This window comes from Kryptolebias marmoratus, linkage group LG23, assembly GCF_001649575.2.
Source record: "Kryptolebias marmoratus isolate JLee-2015 linkage group LG23, ASM164957v2, whole genome shotgun sequence".
NCBI lineage: Eukaryota > Metazoa > Chordata > Actinopteri > Cyprinodontiformes > Rivulidae > Kryptolebias > Kryptolebias marmoratus.
Genome location: NC_051452.1, coordinates 13,908,578 through 13,914,543, shown reverse-complemented (window position 1 = coordinate 13,914,543; position 5,966 = coordinate 13,908,578). Strand labels below are relative to the sequence as shown.

The 5,966-nt window shown below is 39.6% G+C and overlaps 1 protein-coding gene and 1 long non-coding RNA gene across 9 annotated transcripts in view; both read left to right on the top strand.

The window, feature by feature from the left end:
• LOC108242155 (NACHT, LRR and PYD domains-containing protein 12-like) overlaps positions 1 to 5,966 on the top strand; it is a 608,460-nt gene that overhangs the window by 553,415 nt on the left and 49,079 nt on the right. The gene's annotated exons all lie outside the window — the stretch shown is intronic.
• LOC108250353 lies at positions 887 to 5,966 on the top strand. Its single transcript, XR_001809277.3, has 4 exons — positions 887 to 1,128; positions 4,713 to 4,850; positions 4,935 to 5,051; positions 5,854 to 5,966. It is a non-coding gene; the product is annotated as an uncharacterized LOC108250353 (long non-coding RNA).

Genomic DNA, 5,966 nt, shown 5'->3' with positions numbered 1-5,966 from the left:
AGATAGATAGATAGATAGATAGATAGATAGATAGATAGATAGATAGATAGATAGATAGATAGATAGATAGATAGATAGATAGATAGATAGATAGATAGAATCCAGTCCCTTGCTGTCCTTTTTTACCAGTTATCAAGGTGCTTACTGTGATGATTTGTATTTTGTGTTTTCTGTTTTGTTTTCTTTATTGTTTTGTTGTTGTTTTTAGTTTTTCTTTATTATCTTGTTGTTGTTTTAGTTTGGGTTTTTCCTGTTTGTATTATGCCCAGTATTCACTCCTCCTCCGTCTCTCCTTTGCCCTCCTTGCCACGCCCATCTCCACCTGTCTGTCATCATCCCCACTCACCTGTTTCCACTTACCTCGTCACCCTCAGTATTCAAAAACCCCGTCACTTCTCTCACTATCTGACGGTTCATTGTTTGTCGTTTGTCGCTGTTCTCTGTGCCATGGTTCCTTGTTGCCTTACCCTGCTGTGCATGTGGATTTTTGTTCTGTTTGAGTTACTGCCACGTCAGCTGTTTGTTTTGTTTATTGTTCTTTATTTTAATAAATAAGTTGTTGTTTTGAAAATGAGTCTGCACTCAGGGTTCGTCTCCGTCACCACAGAGCCTGACACTTACAGTAATTGTCTGTAATGCCACTCCTCCAGGAGACAGCAGCATATTAAGGGAACTCACAAAGTCAGTATGATATAACATTGCTATATTTACTGACATTCATCAAAAGACCTGAGATGTCTGAGGAAGAAGAGGCGGCTCTGCTCCTTTCTGTAAACTGAGTTTGGACAGCAGAGAGAAATGAACAGCTCCTGCTGGGAACCAGCTGATGTCCACACAGAGTCACACTCCACCACTGAGAATCAAAGAGCTGCTGAAGCGTGTGTTTGTCAGGAGAAGGCTTCATGTGTTCAGACGGGAACTGTCCTCTGACTCCCACTCAGTCTGACCCGTCACACCACATATTTTCACACTGAACACATGAAGGTGTGGCTGCACACACTCTGATCAACAACAACAGTCAGTGCGTCGCCTGCAGCAGTCAGAGCGCTCTCAATTCGGAGCCTCAGGGAGGGATTCAGACGTTTTCACTCACTTATTCTTCAGCACTTTGGACTGTTTGAACAAACTGTAAGTTTGCTTTGTTTCATCCTTGAACTTTGTCTTCAGGAACTTTCCTGTTTGTTTCTGCTCTCTAATGTTTGGAGAACATGTTGACTTCTTATTTCAGCACAAAGTTTCACCACTCTGCTGTTTGAAGACAAATCTACAGGAATATTAGATTATTGATGAACTAGAATCAAACAACATGATGAACAGCTGATGTTTATTTGTTTTCTTCACTGAACAAACTGCGTCATGTTTTTTATTTCCTGGAATCAAACTGTCGTCTCCACTATTAAAGTCAGACACAACAGCTTCTTGCTGCTTCCAGTCAGACCTTTCAAAGTAAAATTACATTAGTATTAGTTCAGATGTGTTTGATTTCAGTCAGGTTGTGAAGTTGCGTGGAGCTTTGATGGAGCAGATAATCCACTTGTATAGTTTGATGGTTGTGAAATAAAGCAGTGTTCATTCTGCTTCACTTTAGTCTTTGGACTTCCTCCATTGTGCAGTTGCAGCAGGAAACACTTTGACTGATCAGGACCTACAGTGTGTGATTCTGCAACTTCTTCACTCAGACTTTCCAGCCAAACTGGAATCACTTCATTCCTTTAACATAATCCTTTAGTTTCTGCTTGGTCTCACAAAATCTCAAACATTTTCTTGTTTCCTGTTTTCAGATGTTCCTTTGATTTAATTTCAGTCTGTTTAGAATGGTAGACTTTTTCTCTGCTTTATTAAACTCCTCCCAGAAGCTGAGATCTAACATGTGTCTCTGTTTGTATTTCCTATTCAAAAGTCTGAAAACTGAACAGGAAGAATGAGTCTGACGCTTTGAACACTGATGATCCTCTGTTGCATCATCTGTCAGCTGAAATGCTTTCAAATGTTGAACTGAGTGAATGTGAACGGACTGAAGCTTCCAGTCAAAGTCATTCAGTGTGTGTCAGTGAGTGGAAATGTGTGTGTGCTGAGCTGCAGCTAAATAGCTTCATCTAGTGAACTGATAGTAGAAGTATAGCAGCTGATGGCAGCTTCCTCTGCCTCACTCTGCTGTCTGACTGCATTCTACCAGATATGGAAAGATTACTACAATAATGTATTCAGGTAAAGGTTACTATGTTGAAATTTTACTCAAGTATAAGTAAATTTACTAGTATAAAAACCTGCTCAAGTAAAAGTGAAAAGAAAGTGATTAAAATGTACTTCAAGTAACATTTACTTAGTTACTATTTCTCAGCAGGTGTACAAAGGACGAGGGGATTTCTTTTTTTTCTCAAACAAACTCTTAAATAAAATAAAAAGTTGATATTTTAAAATAAAATTATAAACTAAAACATGTCTACACATGATATTTAAAGCACTTAGAGAGAATAAATTGTCATTTAAACGCAGACCATTCCACAGTGCTCAACTTGTTCAGAAACAAAACATGTTGAACAAAACATAAAGCAGCTGGTAGAAAAACTCTCAAATGTCCTGCCCTGGTCTGGATTTTGATGACAATTCATTCTTGTGGCTACAGTTAGACAGTTCTTGCTCACAGAGACATAAGAATATGTATATAAATGATTTTTAAAACAGTGGAAGGTGTGAACATGTGTCAGACTTTAATTAGGGTCGTATTCATACCTGACACATTTGGTCCGCTTTAATCGAAGCATAGTTTGTTTTCAGCCTTGGTCCGGACTTTTTTGTGCAGGTGTGAATACAGTCATGCGAACTCCGGTGCGGATCAAACAACCGGACCGAGACCCGCTTTTTGAGGTGGTCTCGGTCCGCTTCCAAACGAACTCTGGTGCGGTTCGCTTCTGATGTGAATACAGACCGGACTTGAACCAAATTAACTACGTAAAGCATGCACCTTTTTGGACTTCACAGGCCACTGTTGCTAAGCATCATGGGACAAATAGCATTATTTGCTTCTTCGAGTTGCGGCACGCATTTGCCAGCGCCGTTCCAAAATTAGAAGTAAAACGTCGTTAAACCGACTTTGAATGAGCTGCTCTTGAATTTCAAAATGGTACTATAATTGTACCAACAGAACGAATGTGCACATAACAAATACAACACGCAGGACTTCCATCTGTATTTCCGGGTCTGTGCTCTGTGCTCCAACCGCTGCCCCTGTCTTTCTGTCCAATGGGAGCAATGATCGTCACCCACGTGGCTTTGTTTGTAAATTATAGTTCGCTTACAAAAAAGCACAATGTGAATGCAAACCACACCAAACAAAAAAAATAAAGTCCACTTTTGGTCCGGACCAAACAAGCAGACCAAAGGACTTTCCTGGTGTGAATACACCCTAAAACTAATTTCAGGTGTTATGAGGTTCTGACGGTCAGTGGATTATCAGAGGGCTGGACCACAAAGTGAAGTTAACAGTTTAGCTGCTATGATGAGTTGAAAGTCTGAGTTTTCAAAATCACAGAGGAGCATTCCTTTGAGGTGAACAGAACAGAACAGAGACTGAGTTTCAGCCTGGTTAGATCACCATGGTAACAGAGACTGAACTCATCACTTGCTCCAGATCAGTTAATGAATTCAGTTTCAGCTGACACTGTCAGTAAGAAACTCCGTCTGTGCACTGATTCTTTTCAAGCCTCATTAAAAAAGCCCAGCAGAGACTCTTCTTCCTGCGGAAACTAAAACAGGCTCAGCTCCACCAAAAAGTCGATGCTCTACTTTTACAGAAGCAAGTTTGACAGCATCATCATAGACTTTTTCACAGTATGGAAGGCCAGCTGTGCAGCTGCTGAGCGGAAGATCTTGACCATAGTGAAAGCAGCCCAACGCATCATAGGTCTGGAGCTCCCATCTCTGGACAGTCTGTACACCACTAGACTGAGGAAGAGAGCACCTAAGGCCTACAATGACCACACAGATCCAGGCAACCCATCTGGCAAGCGGTTTGGGACAATAAGATCTCACACCAGCAGAATCAGAAACAGCTTTTCCCCAGAGCTGTAACTCTCTTCAATTTGGTATAGGCTGCATGTCTGAGTGTCTCTGAGGTAACAATGCTAACAGCTAACAGCAGAATGAAGCAGGTTCATTCATTTAACTTGAACCCTGAGCATCTCGTAAACATGACAAGGAGTTCCAGGAGTTTTTTTAATTATCTTTAGTTTGACTTGAGCAGAAGTCGTGTTGAAGGTTTAGCTGCCCACCAGTGAATAGGTGACATGCTGACAGGTAATGGATGTCTGTCAACTGTTGCAACTTTTGTTTATACACAATCTCTATGGGTTAATTGAAAAGGGAAGTTTCTACTTTGGGGCTCACATGTTTACATTCACACTTTTTACTCTGTAACAGATTTTATATGTAACTAAGTACAATTTTTGAAAACATATTCAAGTAAAAGCAAAAGTATAGATTTAAATGTTTACTTGAAAAATACTAAGTAAATGTAATCTTTTCTCAATTACAGTAACGCAAGTAAATGTAATTTGCTACTTTCCACCTCTGCATTCAGCTGACACTGAGATGATGATGGGACAAAGAGCCAATCAGATCATAGGAGGAGCAGCTGATCTTTTTACAGCATAAATAATGGAAAGGATGATTAGAGTTGATGTGCAGATGAATGATTTGTGTTTCCTCTGCAGGTGAAGGTAGAAAGTGTGTGTGAGCTGATTTGGATGTAAATTCAGCAGCATGGATCAGTGTGAGGACAGAGAGGAGGGAGTCCCTCCCTTTAAAACCACTCTGTGTGGGGAACATGAGAGCCAGAGCAAAGATCAGAGGTGAGATGACCATCTCTAAGTGTCCATGACTCTTCTCCATGTCAGAGCTCAGCACTCACATCAACACACTGCCTTTATTCACAGGAAGAGACCTGGAGATGGACCTGGAGATGGACCTGAATCCAGTCGTGTGGTCTTGATGCTCGACCGTGCATTGAAGCGATTTCTTGATTTCAAACAGAAGAATTCATCTGACAATCAGTAAGGAGATCGTAGTGTTTAAATGAACCTGAAAATTTCTTATTTAGCAGTGTAACAAGATCTCCTGGCACAACTAGAAAATAACAAGATTTACTTTTGAGTTGAAAAGAGTCTCGCTAATAAAAAAAGAAAAAAGATTTCATGACTTTGGCTGGTGAGATCATCACTGAAAATTTCTCCACCACTTTAAATGGTTTCTGTGGCATCAGTCTATAAAATAAAAGTTTTGTTAAACTAAAGGCCCTTAACGAGCTAAAAGTTTAAAACAGTCATTTAAGTTTGATATTTATATTTCAGGCTGAGAAAGCTTTAAAGGATGGAGTAGTTTATGGTGGACAGAAATACCAAAGGTAAGAAGGTAACCAGTAAGAAAAATGGTGAAGATTAAGAAAATGATCTTTTAATAAGAAAAAATGAACTGTTTTGACTGATAAATAAGTTATAATGAGAAAAGTTAATTTCAAATTATGTATGAATATTTTTTCTTACAAAATCTGAAAAACATGTCAAATTATTATTTTTTTTTCAGCAACAAATTGAATAAAAGGTTGGCCCTTGGATAGGATTTTAATTTGGCTGCTAGTGAAAATGACTTGGACCCTCTTCTAGGATCTAAAATGACTCTGACGATAAACTTTTTCTTAAAAATATTGTTAAACTTGTGTCCTGTCTGTTTCCCATGGACCCAGGAATTTGTCTTGTCCCATCTTGTGGAATAAAGACAGGACAGGTTGTGTGCTTCACTTTTACATTTCAAAGACAGAACTCATAACTTACATGAAGAAGTAATCTTTATTCATAGGAATCAACACAACAGTAAACCGAGACCTGAACCTGAGCCTGAGCCTGAACCTGAACCTGAACCTGAACCTGAACCTGAACCTGAACCTGAACCTGAACCTGAACCTGAACCTG